General features: G+C 35.5%; 1 protein-coding gene across 1 annotated transcript in view; it reads right to left on the minus strand.

The window, feature by feature from the left end:
- stg1 (stargazin-like protein) overlaps nucleotides 1–19,525 on the minus strand; it is a 1,309,117-nt gene extending 1,289,592 nt beyond the window's left edge. Inside the window, exon 1 of the mRNA XM_069839565.1 lies at nucleotides 19,211–19,525. The gene's annotated coding sequence lies outside the window, so the exon portion shown is untranslated. The remainder of the gene's footprint in view (nucleotides 1–19,210) is intronic.
- Between the last annotated feature and the right edge of the window lie 996 nt (nucleotides 19,526–20,521).

Raw genomic sequence — 20,521 nt, forward strand, 5'->3', positions numbered from 1 at the left:
GCTCCCAAGAGCCATTGCTTCCCACTTCCTCTCTGTTTTCTTGCTTGTCTTGTTGATTTGGATGATTCCAGTATTGTTCTTACTGCCTCTGTGTTGTGTTCACGTACGTCCCTTCTGATCGCCCTTTTTGTTTGCTTATCAATCTCTGCGTACTGGTTTTTATTGTCCTCGTTTTCATCCCTGCTTGGATATAATCTCTTCCTTTGTTCAATTAATGCAATTGTTAACGGGCTGAGCTTGGAACTGTTTTCTCTAGTTCCATTTGTTCTCCTGGCTGTGATTGATGCTTGGGTAAGGGCCTCTTCGATGGAGTTGTATAGATCCTGTGGGTCGCGCTGGGAGGATAGGTCCATTTCTTGTAGTCGTTCCTGTAGTGCAAGGCCGAAAGTGTGCCTATCTAAGCTGTCAATTGTGCTCGCTATTGTATTCCCAAAATGTCTTCTGTTTCTCTTTATATTCACTGTGGCACGTACCATTCTGTGATCCGTCGAGAATTTCAGGTTTGGTACGACTTGTATGTCCCTCGCACCTGCTAGGCTGTCGGTTAGTATGTAGTCCAGTTCGTTTTTTGTCGTGCCGTTGGGGTGTCTCCAGGTCCACCTTGCTTCGCTACGCTTTCTGAAGAACGTGTTTAGTATCACCATTCTCTGTTCTGTGGCGAATTGTACCAGTCGTTCTCCTCTTGCGTTCCTTGTCCCGTAGCCGTACGGCCCAACTGGGTCCTCTTGTGCGTGGAGTTTGTTCCCTACTTTGCTGTTGAAGTCGCCTAATATGAAGTTCCTGTGTGATCTGTGTCTCTCAATTGTGTCTTCTAGCAGTCTGTAGAAGTCTTCGCTGTCTTCGTCACTATGGTTCTCTGTGGGTGCATATATTTGTATCATAGTTACATCGCATGTCGCTGTCTTTATCTTTAGAACTATTATTCTCTCTGAAACCCCTATGATTTCCTTCACCATGGGTTTGATGTGTTTCTTAATCAGGAATCCCACTCCTTTCTGTCCTTTGGTCTGCCCGATGTAGCAGAAGAGGTCGCCGTTATTCTTTTCGATTATAGTTTCCCCCATTCTTCTGATCTCGCAGAGGCCCAGGATGTCGCAGTTAATGTTTTTTAGTGCATAGTTTAGCTCCTCTTCTCTTTCTTCTGTCCTGAGTGTGTTCACGTTTAGTGTGGCTATTCTGAATTCTTGTCTGGTGGTACGTTGGTGTGGTGTCTGTACTGGTGTGTTGTGAGATTCCGTTGGCGCTCTTGGTGGTTCTAAGTTGTTGTTTGTTGCATAGTGCTTGTTCCTGGGATGCTGATTTGTTGTTGTGGCCGCTGCGCGTTTTTTGGTTGGGGCAGGTTCCGTGGTTGCGGCGGGTTTTTTGCCTGGGGCAGCTCGTTCCAACGTATCCATCTATCATTTATCAGTATTTTCTGATATCCCACCTTGACGTTGTTGCCTTTGTTTCTCTCTTCGGTAGCTAGATTACGTAGTTGGGTTTGTATACTCCTTTCCTGGAGTGTCATGTCATCATCGATGAAGCATTCCTCCCCCGCTAATTTGTGTTTGTTCTTCATTATAGTCATTTTGTCTTCCATGCTGGCGAGTTCAACCCTGGCTAGTCCTCTGTCGGAGTAGTCTTTGCAGATGTACATAACTTTGCTGTATGGTTTGTTGAATTCTACTTTTGCCAGTATTTCATTTACTTTATTGGTCATTTCTTCATGGTTGTCTGGTCGTATCTCTTTGTTTTTGATGATTATGTTTTGTCTTCTTTCTCTCCTCTGCCTCCTCTCTTCCGCTTCCTCTAGTGACCTTAATTTTTTCTCTATATGTGTGGTTCTCTCATCCATGGTGTTATCTAAGTTGCGTACTCTGGTTTCCAGGTTGTTGCACTTTTCTTCTATTCTCTTGTCAAAACCTTTTATTTCCTCTCTCAAGTCTGCTATGTCTTTCCTTGTTTCAGCCTTAAAGTCCGTGTTTTGTTTCTTTAGGTCTTTTAGTTCGGCTAGGATGTTACTGAACATGGCTTGTATGGTCTGATTCGTGTCGGTGTCTTCTTCACTGCCGCTGTTCCGTTGGTTCCCCCGTTGTGCAGGTGTATTTCGTGATTTTCTTGCCGCCATTTTGGACGTGCTCCTGGGTTTGTCGCACTTGTGAGGAGGTTCCGCCTAGCGTGTTGTTTAGGGTGGTTGGCTGCCCGCTGCCGTGTGGGCGGTTCCCTTTTAGCACTGTTACTGTGTGGGCGGGCTGACTTCCCGGGTTGGTAGTAATGTCCTCTGTCGCTAGGGCTCGCCCGCTTAGTTATTACTTCTCTTGGTGCTTGTCGCCTTCTGGTGGGGTATCGCTGAACTCGTTCGGTTATTGAGTTGAACTTCCCCTGCGTCACTTCCGGTGTCAGGAGCGCTTGTGTGACTTCCTTCCCTGTGGAGGCACTCTACGATCTTTTAACCTCACTTAATGTAGCGTTTGTTTTTTCTCTGTTGTGGCTTTTATCCTGCAAGGATGTTGTTACTAACACTCCCCGGCTGTCTCTGAACTATTACTGACCTTTTTGTGGTATTGTGGTTGGTTTGCCGCCCTTTATCTCGCTATTTTTCGCATGGATAACGCACCACTATAATTCCACTTCTACTAGTAGTCCGCCATCTTCGATTCCAACCAGTAGTTGATGAAACTTCGTAAAATGACCAATTAGAAACACTGAATTTACTATGCTTCTTACTTTAACAATATTGATAACCTTCTTTCGCTAATATATGTACTATATCCTTGATATGATGCATTCTAACCGATATATTTAAAATTATTCATCTGTCCCAGCACATTGACTTAAAAGAATATGGCAAAAAAAAAAGAAGAAAAAATACACCATGTTTTAATCCTTTAGTATTTGTGATGTGTTTTCATGGTGCTATGAATTTTCCACATCCTTTCTTATGTTCAATTATGTAGGTAACAATCGGCTATGCAAATTATGGTACCGGAAACATTTTGGAATTAATAGAATTCGTGCCATTGCAGCAATATTATATACACAGGACCCTAAACGGAACTATGAGAGAGGCATTACGACATGGTGCAGTACCATTCAGTCCGCAAGCAACAGCTGTCTACATTTCTACAACACTCTTGACACGACAAAATAAAGTAAAAAATACATGCTGTATTAGCTGCTGTGTATTACGTTTCCGCCATCCAATCACAACGCTAGAATTACCTGCTAACGGAGTGGCCTGTTCGCATCACATTTCCCAGGCAGAAGTGATCTCGTGGTTGGGGATAGTATGTACTGTGAATGCCCTCAAGAGCAATATGAAGATAACGTTTTATTGTGTTCATATTATCTGTTTGCCTACAATTCAGTTTCGGAGTAGCTGAAGAAAGCAAATACAATGTGATTACGGTACATTTATAAAATGCACATCTTAAGTAGCAGAGAATTCTATATATTACACAACAAGACATTTGTAATAATAATAATAATAATAATAATAATAATAATAATAATAATAATAATACAACTTTGTACATGACGTTGCCATTAATATAACATATAAATTAAATCAAGTTCTATGTAGCTCTTGAGATAAAAAATGTTAAGAGAGCGTGACATTAAATAAATGCATTACTATATCACATACCATAGTCTACCTATATACAGTCACGAAGCTCAATACGTAATAAATATGTATCCATAGATAGTTGCTAACCACTAGGACCGCTACTATCGCCTCATTACAGACAATGCGAAATAGTTCCTGCACAGTCTATTGTTCCTAGCACCCTCAAAACTCAAGCTTCATAACTGTATATACTGGAAACTAGACTGTGATTATACGGTGTCCCATGCCGATTACAGTACATATATATCAAAACGAGTGATCTACTTCAGGAACAGAATAAAAAAATCGTTAAGAATTTGACAGGAACTCATTCCTGAAATTACTTGAAATTGAAGGGTTAAGAGCCACAGTGGGCTAAGGGCAATTTATTAAAAGCGGAGAAAGCAAGGGTTAAAGTTGAGTGAATACCATAGTTTAATGAAGATTGACATATCATTTAATTTTAATGTGCATACTTTATATTGCTTCCTATATGTTTAATTACATTATGGTAATCACTTAATTTTGACTCCTGTTTTCTACGTTTTTAATATATGATGCTTGGCCCAATATGGCTCTGAATCCTTCAATTTAAACACTGCAGTTGTGTTTATTCTCCAGCAACTTTCAAATAAAGGTTTGAATTGTTTAAAGATAATTTATCCGTTTACATTATTCATTTAACTTTAAACAACTCAAACCCATACACAGAAATTTCTCAAATATATCACTAATTTAACCATCATAAACAATAAGTCACAGATTATATTCACATAACATATTTCATATGAACTGCAAACATAAAGTTTTCCACAAATGTACAAGCACAGCTTGTAAACGAGTTTTCACTTCCAAATAAATCACATGAAAATAATGATTCATATAACAAACTTACGCACGACTTCTAGCTATGAATATAAAATACAAAATAAATTGACTTTTACAAGTAAGTGAAAGCTCGTAGATTGCTTTTTTTTCAATTTATGCCTTTTAATATGTTATCTTAATTAATTTTATGTGATTACATCACAGTTAAAATATCACATGTATGCGGTTATTGTATTGAAAACTTTAAGTATCTAATGATGCCACAGAGAGTGACGAAAACGTTCCTACAAATGCAAACTAAATATTATATAATATATAAATAATTTTACATTATGATATTATAATTGCTAAGTCATTGATGGAAATCTAATAAAACATTTATTTGAATATTAACTTTAGTCTTATCCGAACATCTCCAATATGAATTGTAAATCAATCTTGTAGTTGAACAGTTTGAATATCTCGATTAGAATACTGCACAAAAGATTTCAAGTTTCCTTAACTCGCCGCTGATTAATTTTGATTAATATAAAAGAAAGATATGTACTAAACTGTGGAAGTAAATTAAATATTTGGGTGACATTACGGAAGAAGATGTAGTATGTCTATGAAAAAGTAGAAAAGAAATAAAGAGTCTTGGAGAAATACAAAATGTACAACGAATATACTGTAGCACGTGACGTAATTGTATTAGTCACCATGAAGGAACTGGATGGGGGCTGTAATTGGAATGTTTCCTGCCGGAATTTTGTTTCATTCGTTTCCATGACAACCAAACATGGAAGCTTCAACTTTTAGCATCTCTGGAGACGAGCAGTGCGTAGCTGAGAACCTTGACATCGTCATGTAGAATGTCAGCTCGTGTTTTTGCTGTAATACGCAGCAGAATAGACGTGTAGTTTCTCAGTTAATTTTTATATTCGCTTTGCAACAGTGAAGTGTCCAAAAAATTTACTGTAATAAAACTTGGGGGGGGGCTTGAATTGCGTAAATAAAACCATACATTATATATACCTACACATGCCAACGCTACAATTCCATATTCGTCGTATCTGTCTTGTATTCACAACTTAATTCCCATAGCTGTCTATAACATTACAGCTTTTATTGTCAACGTCAACTGAATGGAGATTTTGTCACAGTCGATCTCTCTTTGTATATAAGTTAAGAAATGTAAACTTTATACAGAACACACATTAAATTTTGAGTAGATATGAAAGTAGTTCTAAAGTTCATAGGTCTAATAGCACATACAGTGGCTCAAAAAAGTTTTCACCTACATACTATCTTCAAGTGTAGTAAGACAAAACTAGCAGAAAATGATACAGTATCGTGACACTTGTATACAAATTTATTGGTTATCATCAGGCTTCGAGACTTTTTTTCTGGCAGAGTTTTTTTTTTAATTTTTTTTACGCTATCTTTTTTTTTTAATGTACAAATAATTTTATTCAATTCACCAATTACATTTTTGGAGTGTCATACAAATAAGATTACATGATTGTAGTTAAAATTGTTATATCACATTACTATTAAATGCGGTATATAGAGGAAAAATCGAGAAATGTTCAAAAGGAGTTCACCCAAGATACCCTGAATTGATTTTTATCTGGAAGCGAATTATAGTTTCATATTAACTTGTTTTAAGTTTTTCACAGTAGTGGTAACATTCCGTAATATCATAAATTTGAATCCTTGCACCATTAAAAGATATTTCACTTGTCCACTGGAAACACAAAGGAAGATGATACAGGACACATTTGAGTAGGCTACTTAACGTGTTCACAGGTCTAACACCATTAACTGTTTTTGTCTTGTACTTTCCTTGTCGAATTTGTTAACATAAGCTCTTCTACTCTGACTAAAAGAGGTCTTCAATTCTGCCAGGCTGTGGTGTTCGTTTTTGAGTATATAGTAGTTTACACCCATTGCTAGCCAAAGTTGAACAAATCGAGTAGATTTATTTTCGATGTCAAAAAATCTTATTAATTTTAGGTGATCGTTTGGGTTCGTGCGAGGATCTATTTTATTGAGTTGCTGTTTAGTCCACCTCCATATGGGTGCTGTGTTCGTACAGTTTGTAAGGAGATGTTGTAGCGTTCCAATGTGACCACACTTCTTACAGGCCGGTGATTCTGTTAAGTTGTGACTATACTTTTTTTCTTCAGTGGGGATGATGTTATTCACTACACAATATGCATTTTCTTTCCAGTCAAGTGGTATGTGTGGGGTATTGACATTTCTCCATATATTGGACCAATGTAAATTGGGAAATTTTTCCCTTATATATGGAAGTTTGTTTTGAGGTCTTTGTAGATATGTATATATATCCTTAGTTGTGATGTTAATATTATTTGGATGTGTCAAACCTAGATTTGTCATACGTGTGAATATTCTGGCGAAACTATGTGGAACTTTGGTTATGGTAATGTGATTATTGTTGTTGTAATGGCTCCAGAAAGCTACATCCTCTGGATCACCTTGTTCGTGCAGTGTTGTTATGAAGTGTCGCATCATTATCGCTTGTGCTTTATTACTGACCGGGACTTCGGACCCGATAGAGTAGTTCAGTGGGAAATCCGCATAACGGCGTACTGAGTATAGTGGTAAAGCGTACAGTGGGTGGGGATACTGTAGAATGAATGCCAACAAATACACAAAGGAAAACTCTCCGGATTTGTAGGTTCTGACGAATAATAATTTGGTTTTCATACAAACTGTGTCAAACTATTACACGGTTAGAAAAGTCAGAGCAAGATATCCCGGAAGCCCTCAAATTAGTTGAGGAAATGACACAGAGAATTAATGAGACACCAAGTACACGGTTACTGAACGTGTAAAACAGAAGTGGAAATCAATTTTATGTAAAAATAACGGATATGGAACATTGTGTAACATAAACAGCAAATTAGTGGACATAGAGTCACCCGAGAATAAAGGACTGTCTCTTAGAGACTGCACTGATGTTAGGTTTTTTCGTTTTGCTCCTATCACGTCATGCGATGTAGAGCACAGCTTTTCACAATACAAACTGTGTTTGGCAGAGAACCGAAAAAGATTTATGTTTGAGACACTGAAAATATATCTTGTAGTACATTGCAATTCGGTACTGTAACTGCACTTCCTAAACACGACCAATAGGATAAATGAAGAAATTAAAACTGCTACATGTTTATTTCCATCATTAACACTGTGTATAATTAAACACAAATGCTTATAAAAGAGAGGTGAATAAATGTTTTTCACATTCTTTTGACATTGTCATTGTGTAATGTATATTTACTTTCAGAATGTACATAAGTGTGAGTTTCCCCATACTACCGTACTCTACTCTAAATAGCAACGTTGTAACCTCAACACATCTCTACCTTTCACTACCTGCAGCGAGTCAACAACCTATAGTACATGCACAGTAAACTTATTGTATCGGGTCCAAAGTTTCGAAGCCTGGTTATCACATAGGTAAAATAAATACAAAAATATATAACTTTATCTCTTTTCAAAACAATAATATAATTATGAAAACAACAAAATGTGTGTCATTTCACCTCAAATAAGTATTCAACTACAAAAATATAATTAATTCATTGTCCTTTGTCAATCCTTAATATCGGGCAGGCCCTCCTTTCCTATTGATAATTTCTAGCAATCTTCTTGGGATTTATTTTCTATAGTGATTTTCCCCTATTATTCCAACAATGCTTCCTTTAGGCCGTCTTTGCTTGAGATCTTGTGATTTCTTATTCCTTATTCTAAATCAAGCCACAGATTTTCAATCGGATTGATATCCGACGATTGTGGTGGAGTTACCATCCAGCAGGAGGTGTTGTACAACAACCACAATCTTGTGTTGAAGGCTGTATATTTGGGGTGAATATATAGTCACCACTAAGGCCCATATTATTCACACTCTTGGAGAGATGAGACATAAAAATTCTTATGTAAAGATTGTGGTCCATTATACCATATATAAAATACAAGTCGCCCACACCATTAGCACTCTTGCAGCCCCATACTATTACTGATCCTTTCCCGTGTTTAATTGTGGCTACTGGATATTTTTTTCATTTAGTTCACAATTCTTTTGCCGCCACACTTTTATCTATCCATCTGACTTGAAAATGGTAAATTTGCTTTCATCTGTAAAAACAACTTTCCTCTAAAAATCATAGCTATCACTGACATGTTATTTAGCATAGTTAAGTCTCTTCCTTCTGTTAGTCTTGTTGATGTACGGTTTACTTCGTGCTGTGGGATCATAGTATCCAGCTTCGTAGAGCACATTTCGTATTGTTTGTGCATTAACACACTTTCCAGTTTCATTCTCCACTTCAGTTCTAATCTTCGGAGCAATCAATTTTGAGTTCTTCTTTAATTTTCTAATTATCTGGATTTTTTTATTGACTTATACAGAAGGACGACCACATCGTACTTTTTTGTACTTTTCCTTTGATTGAACCTGTATATAATACTCTTAACTGTATCTCTAGATCTGTTTAGTATCTCACCTATTTCCTTGAAAGATTTACCTTGTCTAAAGCATCTGACTGCAATTTGCCCTTCTTCTTCAGTCATTTCTTTACCTTTTTCGCCCCATACTTGGTCAACCCCGATAAACTTCTTGCACACTAAAAACAACCTCACTGCAGCAGTCGTATACACCAACTGAACAGAGGGAAACTGAAAGAGTATTTATTTATTTAAATTTATTTAAATTTAAATAAACAGAATAAAGAATATAATTACAAACAAACAAGAGAAATAGAAATAAAATAAAACAATCAACATAAAAAAGGAGATACAGTAGTATTAACAAAATTTGAGACCGAATGAGCAGCGCTCGTGTTCGGTCGCAGTTCAGATATATTATTAATAGGCCTATAAGAGAATATAAAATAAAATAAAATAAAATAGAAAATAAAATTAAAATTACGGTTACAGAAATTATATAATACAATATTAATATAAGAGAAATATAGAAAAAATAACAATAATAATAAAAATAAATAAGTAAAATAAAATAGGAACTAAAATTTAAATTACAGCGGCAATGGAATTATATAATATAATATTAACACTAGAGAAGAATAATATTGCACTTGAAAAGTAGGACTATATATATTTCAAAATTATAGAATAGAATATAAATATAATATAGGTTTATTAATTCATACACATAGGCTATAAATTTATTTAATCAAATTGAAGATGTTAACATGTTTCTAATTTTCTTGTTATATGTTAGTGGGTTACATGTTAGAAGTTCTGGGCGTAATTTAGTTAAAGCATTGTACAACCGATGGGCCAAAATTAATGCTATGCTTTAGACCAGCAGATGTGAGACATTTAGGTTCTACTAATGTTGAATTAATATTTCGTCTTGTGTCATAATTATGTGTCTGTAATACAAACTTATTAAGATTTTTATGATATGAGAGCAACTTCATGAATCCGGCGCTGTTATTTCCGGCGTGACTCCGCCTCTTTGCTTACGTCTTAGAAAGTGAAGGCTCTATAAAGTCTAGGTAGGTAGTATCATTCGCCATTTTTGTTCTTACGTTGCCGAGCTACCATGCGAGGAATCTATTTGCAACACCGTTAAACATTATCATGTCGTAACTCCTATATAATAAAGCAAACGCAATGTAATTCAGCAAATAATTGAGCGGCAAATAACGTCTTCGTGTGCTTTCTGCGAAAGCCAACTGAAGAGCTAAAATGGCGGGCGATTATATTAAGTATTTATCGAGCCTTAAGAAATGAATAAGCGAATCACAAGACGCACACGTTTAAATGTAGCCGACCTGCAACGCGATTGGCTGCCGGAAATTAGAGCGACGGGACTTATTGTTGAATACTTATTTGACCTCTAAATCGACACAGCTTAAAGTTAGAGCTCTATTTGTAAGCAAAACAGAAACCTTGTACAGCTGAAATGCATTTACAAGAATGGTGCTAATATTAACTTCACCAACATGAAATGCAGACATTAAATTCGTCATTATATATGCTATTTGAAAGTTGAATACTTTTTTGAGCCACTGTATAATATTCATGAAAGTGTTAAAATATTCCAGTCCACGTTCTATGGAAATATTTTTTTCTTATTTAATTAACGACTTCTGGAACACCACGTAACAATACGTATTCTCCATCCGCATATACAAGTTAAATATTTTTAAATTGCTAATAGATAGTTGTGCAATTACTGTATTCCTCTTTCTTATAGAATATCAACTATATACAGTTTAATTAACAAAGTATATTAGGAAAAAGTGCTATATACTGTATTAGCAGATTCTTTTCTGGTTCATACCGTATAGAGTTCATCAAGTCAACAGTCAAAAGTTTTAGAGATGTTAATTGAAGCAATATTATTTACTGCAGAGAATACGTCTAAATGAAAATGATTTAAAAGTCTCCTAGCCGCTTCACTTCACTTTTTATTTGATATTATATGATATTTTTATTCTTACAGATTTTTTTCTGTTAACACATCTGATGTTATGTTACAATCATTAATTCATTCATAGTGTTCTACCCAAGGGGAAGTCTTTCACTGCAAACCCAGCATTCTCCAATATTTCTTACATTCCGTCTTCCTTTTAGTCTCTGCATACGATCCATGTATCTTAATATTGTTTATCATCTGTTATCATCTTCTACTCAGAACTTTTCTTCCGTTCACCATTCCTTCTAGTGCATCAATAGCCAGTTTCTTCCCAGCCAGTGACCGAGCTAATTTTTTTTCTCTTCCTGATCTGTTACAGCATTATTTTTGCTTCACCTACTGAAACATTATGCTATTATGCTATCCTGAAATTTCATTGAAGTCAATCTGTTACAATGGTTCGTCGAAACTTTAGAACAGAGTTCCATAATGATCCACCCAGCACCAACTCATCAGCTCATTTCTGCGATGTATGAACAGTACTTGTCTTTTTTGTAAAGGGAATTCATCAGGTGTCGTCGTCTGGTGCCTAAAAAGAACATTAGAGCGTGTACGTGCCAGTTTTGCGGGTAGCGTGCAAAAGTCAATTTGCAGAGTGAATGAAAATCACCGTGGTCATGGCCTCTACGCTCTCCCGACTTAACTACTTGTGACTTTTATGTATGGGTGTATATGAAGGATTCAGTGTTCGTGGCATCATTACCGGCTGTTCTATCAGAACTCCGGGCTCGCAACCTTAACGCTTCTCTCGAATTTACAGAAACATGCTATATCAAATGTGTGACGAATTTGTTTACAGAGTTGATGTATGTAGAGTCGATGGAGGGCGCATATCGAAGAGCTGTAATATGTTAAAAAAACTTGGCGAGTTTTCTTCAATATAACTATACAGTTTTTTATCATATATTAAGTAATGTACGTACAGTGACAATTTTTAACTACATCAACCATTTGTAAGCAACTTATGTACGAACGTATTTAATTTCAACAGATTCCTGTCCTCCTTACTTTCTCATTACATGAAGTATAGAAGTAAAGTACTGTGATGCTATAATAATAAATTTCCGGATTTTTATGGAAATAAAGTATATTCTCACCAGTTACGATACAGAAACAAACTTCTTTTGGTGTCTCTCCTGTAACCGTTACAGAGATTATAGACTATTTTGTTCATATTATGTATGTATGTACGTATGTATGTACGTATTTATTTATTTATTTATTTATTTATTTATTTATTTATTTATTTATTTATTTATTTATTTATTTATTTATTTGCGAATGATAAAGGCTACGAAGATGTAAGAGTACAATCAGGTAGAGCGCTATGTTTTCATAACTTCCACACTTGATGTGTTCTGTTCAGCACATTGATTCGAACACATTTTTACTCCTATTAAAGAAGAAATATTTAATCTGACAGCAGTTTGACTGGATCCCGGGCCGTTCTTCAGATTTTCCAATGAGAAAAATCCTGTCACGATCCAACCAGACGTCAAACCCGGAAATGTCTACTTCACAACCAGTTGCTCTGCAAACTTAATTACTCGGTCGCCTTTTCTGATATACAGACCAATATTTATAAAAGGATATTAAATTTATGCGCTAGTTCTATTACAATTTATTGTAAAGCATTGTATTTCCTTTGTATGACAGTTACAGTACACAATCCAACATAAACACTTTTTAAATCATACACATTAACAATTATATTTTAATCTACTATCATATTTATATTTTAACCTAGTATCTTTGATAAATGGCTATTATAATGCCATGCCGACAGCGCATATACGTTATACAGCAACTGGCGGAAAACTGTTGGCTCACGCGCTTCAATCGATTTAAGTTTTATAGTTAACCGTTATCATTTAATTGGCCAGGAAATTAATCAGGTTCAAATTGTTTGCTGATATGATTCACTATAAAGCCTGATAATTAAATTTTGTTCGTTATACGTAATTAGAACCCAATTTTCTGGTTCACATTTTAAACACTGATTCTGAAATATCGCCTTGTTCATGTGTACAAGCTTCTATAATACAACTGAAAACGCTTATTGTACGCAATTTTATATATAAACAATTCATGTAAGCGTAAGAGTAACGGGAAGGAATTGTGAAGGGGGCAAGTTTAAATTTAAGAAAGGGTATTTTTAATCTATCGCACAATTAGTCGAGCTGCTAGCACAGCGAGTAGTGTAGTTCAAATCCAGAGAAACTCAAGTTTAATTTGTAGCAGTTAATATAGTATTTACTAACCATACCCATGCGCTTCGCTGCACTTGTTGGAAACAAATATCAAGTAATTATATAAATAAAATATGACATTTGGTAGGGGGAACATCCATGTTTGACAGAGGAGAAAATCGTGTAATGTTACTTAACTGAAATTGTACTTAAATAATTAAAATACGATGGTTTTAGTCCAGAGAGTACTCCATTTGGTGCAAGGATAATTCCCTTAACGTGTTTCTTAATTGTTATTATTATTTTAAAATAATTAAAATGAGATCAATTGGTTCAGACAACATCTGTTTTTGCCAGGTCGTGTTGGAATTTATGGTGATCAAACATACACTGCGGAGATCTTTCCTCGGGATAATCAGTATCCCTCCATTATTCCACTATTACTCTGCTGCTTCCGGTCATTTCATCTATCATCTACAATAGTAACAATAGGCTGGAGTGAAGTTTCCCGGGTAGAGCAGGTTTCCAATGCTAACAAAGTCTTGGGGCCTTATCAGAATATTCGTCTGCCGAAGGGACCTAGCTCTATCAATCAGGAGTTGAAAGAGGAAGCCCACCTGTCAACATATACAAACCACTTGGCCTAGGGAAATCACCGCATATATAGAGCACACAATGGGCCAAACTATGAGAAACGTTACGGACCCGTCCCGTGTCTAGCCCTTGAAAATCCAAGGCAAGCAAAATATATTTACTGATTTCGCAAAGTCTGCATTTAAATATTAATATCTCTGATCAAGTGTTATTCTTGTCTTTGAAACAAATCTAATGTTTTACATAAAATAGTTTTAGGCCTCTATATAAAAACGCGCGCACGCATTCACATACAAACAAAATGTGTTACATTTCAAAGTAACGTTACCTAACACGCTGAAATAAGGTAATTTTAAGAAATGTCGTTACATTACATCTCAATCTTTGTGAATGAAATTAAGTTCTAACTTTTATGACATCCTTATTTCAAAGAAGGTTTCAGAGATTTAAAAATTATTCGAGTGTACAATTACATAGTTCTTTAGCCGATGTGTGGAGACACTGTGACAAATAAAATCGTTCATTTAAAAGGGGATCAAATCTTGGTCATCATTCTGTGTTCCTTTCGCACAAAATAGCACTCCATTAATATTTTTAATGGCCTTCTTGTGTTAAACTAATTATCTCTTAAATTTAAATGAATAATGTAATGTACGTTGAGCTATAAAAAATTCAGGCCACTTCTGATGTAATTGCAACACTGCTAAAATCAAGAGCCACAATAAACTATATACAGACACTTCATTACCGAAATGTACTTTGTTTTTATGGTAGGATGCTATTAATGAACATGAAAATAAAACTACAGTTTCATTCTTCACTCATTAATAGCCTCTTTTCATTCTCCGTATAAAACCTTGCCTAAGCAGTTACAGCTACATTAATGGAGAAACAGTATATACAGGATATTTCCGGGCTAGTGTTACAAACTTTCAGGGATGATGGGGAAGGGCACATGTATCAATTTGAGATAAGTAACCCTGGTCAGGAAGTGACAGAGTCGAAATTTACAAGCAAAATTAGTTCTGTGGAAATGAAATAATTTTATTCCTCTGTACACCTTATTTATGTATATTTATCTGTACATCTTACACATACTGTATCATCTGACGTTTACGTTGTCTACTTACAGTATTCAATTCATTGCGCTGTCTGAGGGGTGGGGACAGGAAACTACACTAAAGCATTGCAGTTGGCGTAATGTGTAACGGACATGGTCGATCCTGATAGTATGCACGTAGATAGCAGTGTATGTGTACAAGTTGCAGTGTCCAGTCGATCTGTCCTAGTGAAATGGAGGAGTACACGAGGGCGGAATGTGCAGACCTGATTTTCGAATACGGATGGGCCAATGGGAACAGTACACAAGCTCACAGATTGTATCGGGACAAGTACCCACGTAGGAGACATCCGGCCCATACCATCTTTCCACGATTGTTCCAAAGTTTAAGGGAAGGAGGGCACGTGGTGCCAAATTACTATTCCATTTCGACACAACTATTTTTGCTTATAACATTCGACTCTCATTTCCGGACCAGGGTTCCTTATCTCGGAAACATTCTGTACACAGTGAATGAGTTGAAGGCCATTGCTGCTAAAAGGATGGTTAGAAGCAGTGACGCATCATTATCTACAGGTGGTAGGCCTCTCCATTTCTTAAAACGGTGGATTTAAATATAACATCAAAGAGAGACACAAGACGAGAGTTTAGGACGTGGGACCACCAACCAACGTAACACAGGTCAGGATATTATCATTTGGATAGGCCTAATATTTATGGTATGTATTTACTTATATTGTGTGTTTATAGGCTTACCCAGCAGTGACCAAAACTCGAGCTGCAGCGATCAAAAGCGACAGACAGTCTATGAAGTAAGGAGACGGAGGAAAGGTACTTGACATGAAAACTACAACCAGTGGTGGTTCCTGTACTAACATCTTGATCAATCCCGCGGATAAAGATCTCAAGCTTTGCTGCATCAATAATGTCACTGCTATCATCAAGAGCCAGTGAATAATGTGTGATTTTTCTTGCTTTTTTTTTAACCTTCCTCTTGAATATAATCAGGAATTTTCTAAATTCTTCTCTCGAATCTTGGTCGAGAAATTCGTGCTTACTTACTTACTGCTTTTAAGGAACCCGGAGATTCATTGCCGCCCTCACATAAGCCCGCCATAGGTCGCTATCCTGAGCAAGATTAATCCAGTCTTATTTGAAGGTTTCGTAACGAGCTGTTTTTCACGGTGATGGGTTGTTAGCCCTTCGCCCAACCCCCAAGCTGGAGGACCACCCCTCATCGGCTGTCCGCGACTGCTTATTCAATATATTCGCAGCTACCCTCCCTATCTGGAGGCCGTCTCCTCGATCCGCAACCTGAGGACGCGCCATACCGTGATGATAGGGACCCACGAGGAATTCATAGTTTTCTCAAAATTAAAAATTTCTCATGGACAACTTATTTAAGCTATTTTAATCATTACTCTTTTGAGAAATTCTATTCTATTAAAATACTTTAGAGCACGAAATATTCCAAACCCCGTTAGGTAGCTGACTTCCTTACGTTTATTTATCTCACCTTCCTTTTCCTGACTGATTTAAGACATGTCAATTCCTGGTGTTTAACAGTTCGTTGGCACATAATACTGAATCATTTTTTCTACAATACTATTATTAAATGAATAACTAATAAATAGTTACCCTTATATATTAAGAAGATTAAAATAGAGATAAAACCTAATAATTTTACCCTTCTGGGGAGAAGATCTAAAAATATCAATATTCATGCACGTACAGAAGAATTATAGAAACACATAATTAGTGGTCAATAATAATAATAATAATAATAATAATAATAATAATAATAATACATTATTCAGCATGCCAATTAATGTGTCTATATACTCCTAATTGAACCTTTAAGCAAAGTAAACATACTACAGAGTTTGTCCGACAGAACAACAAAAAAGTTATCCTTCTTATTCTTTACGAAACCACCTCTTACTGCTTGTAGAGACAGAGTTTGTAGAGCAACATGATACCGCCACTGTTTGCCTTCAGTACATGAATGAAATACACAGCAATGTACAGGAAACTCCTCGTACCCGTTTCAGTGTCTGTGATTCACCGTTGGCTTACACGTATATTTTATATTTTTACACAAAGTTTATCATTAATCAATGTGAACCGGCATAAGATAATATATCAATCTAAATAAAGAATGGCAAAATTCTGTAAGACAGATTAAAATAAAGACTGAATTACAAGTAGTTACGGATATATTCATTAAACAATTAAAATTGCTTAGTGTAACAAAAAAACAGTAAGTACATCATAAGTACGATGGAAACTATGATGTCATTAGTGACAGGTTTCATTACGTTATAAGATGACGGTATTGTGATCCATAGATCGATAAGTGGAGTTTTGCGATATGTCTAGTTTACATAGGAACGTTTTTAACTTTTGAAAGTTCGTTGATCAAGAGATGAACGTGGCGTGTGATCGACCAATTCATGGTTCAGTTCAGCTCGTAATTTTCGGAGTGTGAAGAATGTTTTACTTTTTGAAGGTTTTTGTAATTTGTGGAGTAAAGTATAAAGTTTTGATTTGTGTTGTTTGTGGAAAGAGTACAACTATTTCGAAAAATACTTGGTTTGGTTGTTTGATATTTCCTATTCAACAGATTTATGTGTACATGTCTGGTTTAGTATAACTTACATGAAGTCGCGTGTTCTGAAGTTTATTTTAATATTAATAGTCTACAGATTGTGATTATGTCTGTGGTTTTGAGTTTTGTTATGGACGAGTTATTTTTATTTACTTGTTTATCTTTCTACCTTTGTCTTGTGTAAAATGCATGGCCGTGACTTTATTGTTGACGTCGAGAACGTTTTTATATCCTATATAATGGTCATATTGAATTAACTTGATATAGTCGCCATTTTCGTAAGAAATTTAATTAAACTAGCGCTGAGGTAGTTTCCTTCGTACTCCGCTTATACTCCTTGCATATACGAATATGTGACAGGTTAGATTTGGTTGGTTTAAGCTTTTTATGCCTTGCGTATACGTTAAACTGAATCTTCACAAAAAATCACTTATAAATTCAAATATTTTCGCTTCTGAAATCATCCGAACTACTTCAGTCCTAGTTTCATAAAAAATTTCATGAAACCACAGGATTTTTTTTCCGCGCGATCTTTTTTTTATCGTTATGGTAGTCCACATCATGTTCGCATTTTGTGTTGGTGCAGTGAATATTTGACGGTTTAGAGGGCGTAACCCTATAAAATTTTGTACATTTAATATCATGCAACAGTTAATTCGGTAGAAAACATTGGTCAATATAGCGGACATCATCGAATATCAGTGACAGAATACATTTGGCTTGTTCAGGTTTTTGGTACGCCTAACAAATAAAAACAGATGCAAGGCATGCCAAAAACCTGAAAAAAAAAACAAACCTAACCTGTCACTGATCCTCTATCCATTGATATCGTCATAATGACCAAAGGTTTCTACTGAATTACCGAAAGGCATAACAAAAATCTAAACTAACCTAACCTGTCACAGATTACTAGATGTAAGGCATAACGTGAGTGTACACTAGCGTGAAATCTTCGTAATATTACCTAAATTATGTTGGTATGACTGAGGAGAGAGGTCTAAACACTTTAAGGTATATAAGCAGAGTACGAGGAACTAACTCTGAGGTAGTTTAACCCTAAATTGAAAAAAAAAAAAAAAAAAAAGAAAAAAAATATTCAATAGAAATCGCTATAGGTATTTGTTATTTCCAAAACCACTTCTTCTATATCAGTGATGTTGAAAATGTTTTTTTCCGCAGATTGACGAAATATATTTTACAGATTGAGGTAATGGATTCGACCCTAATTGAACCGAAATATTGAGAAACCTCACATGTCTACAAAACTAAACTTTTCAGGTCCTATATTTGTGCTCAAATTATTTTTTTCTTAACACTTTAGCTAAAATGAATGTTGATGGGAATATGTGGGGTTTCTCTTCATAATATCACGAGTCTACATGTTTAGAATACGAAATCATATATAATTCAATTTAGTAAAAAAATGAACACGTGGGATTTCTCAATATTGTGATCCAATTACGTTATGCATACTGACTGGTCTGCGACGTATTACTTCTCTCATTGCATGGCTATAAAATACAAACTCCAACTGACGAGAAATCTAATACCGTTTAAAAGTGAATTTTTGTAGAAAGAAAGAAAGAAAGAAAGAAAGAAAGAAAGAAAGAAACCGGAATACGTTTCATATAGGGTAAAATAAACAATTATCATTGTTCTGTCAATTAAACGATAAAATTTATTTCAAAGAACCAACGATAGAAGTAATGTATTAATTTAATTTATAGTATGTCACGATGACGAAAATTACAGTCCCTTAATTGTATTATATTATATTATTTTATTTTATTTTATTTTATTTTATTTTATGCAACTTAGAAACTTGGAGTTCACCATTTTCAAGCGATTGATGGTGAGATTACACTAATCTGCAAGGCACTTGATCTTAACTTACCTTTCTTAGTTTCCCATATACTGCATATCGTTCCGAATTTTAACCATGATGAAATTAATTCCTCCAGTAGTTTCTCGTAAGACTAAGAGCAATAAAACTATTCGCGTTTTGGACACTGGTGCTGGAATTTGTGAACACTTGAAGACTACACACACGTACACACCAAATTAACATTATTCAACAAGGAAACACATGTTACTCTGTCTATCTGAGCTAGTTTTACACGAAAGGTAGCTTAGCTTAAAAACCGGAGTTTAGAACAAAATTGGTAGTCATAACGCTCTATCCACTAGCACTGGACAACAGAAAAAGACAGACGCTCCCGCATCGAATCGAACTAAATGCGAACTAAGAAAATGGTAACACACACCACCCATCTTCAAGGACATATTACGTCATATTTGAACCCGATGCGAGGGAATATGCCAACCGACTTGAAAGTCGAGTTGTATTTTTTTTATCGCATATAATAAAGCTTTTGAGTAAACGATCATTTTTATATAAGGCTTGTGATTTGATGCTCACTAAATCCGCGCAACGTTTTACGCCGATGAATGTTTGTGAAATCACAAACTGTGCCAATGAATTATTAACGACTACTATTGCATTTCGAAATGACGTGGCGGAGTGACGGTGGAACCAGACTTGAAGAAAATATAGCCTACATTAAATATTTTATATAATTATTCGGAAGTTCCCTAGTACCCGGTACTCGTTACACAAGCTGTTAAGTCAGCCATGTTGTATAATCATAAATGATGTATATTTTCCCTGGACCAAAAAATATTACAAGCTGAATAGAATCACATCTAGTAACAAACTATTAAAATTCTTTTCAGAAAGGAGCCACTGTGTAAACATAAAAAAGACCTATGTAACGAGTACCGGGTACTAGGAAACTACCAATTATTCTTTATGGATACTAATCTTTTATTTTTTTATTCTAGTAGGTTATTTTACGACGCTTTATCAACATCTTAGTTCATTTAGCGTCTGCATGAGATGAAAGTGATAATGCAGGTGAAATGAGTCCGTGGTCCAACACCGAAAGTTACCCAGCATGGATACTAATCAATTATGGACAAGTCAGAGATGGTGTTGAGTTTCAGTGGAAATTAAAACAATGACATAACGAAAAAAAAACTGCCGCATTAGATCTGACAAATACAATTTCAGCTATGCAAGTTAGTGAAGAAAGTATATTCATATTCCAGTAAAGAGAAAAGATTTAATAATAATAATAATAATAATAATAATAATAATAATAATAATAATAATAATCTACGATAAATTCAGGCTTAATTTCTTTAT

This window comes from Periplaneta americana, chromosome 11 (genome assembly GCF_040183065.1).
Source record: "Periplaneta americana isolate PAMFEO1 chromosome 11, P.americana_PAMFEO1_priV1, whole genome shotgun sequence".
In the NCBI taxonomy this organism is placed as follows: Eukaryota; Metazoa; Arthropoda; class Insecta; order Blattodea; family Blattidae; genus Periplaneta; species Periplaneta americana.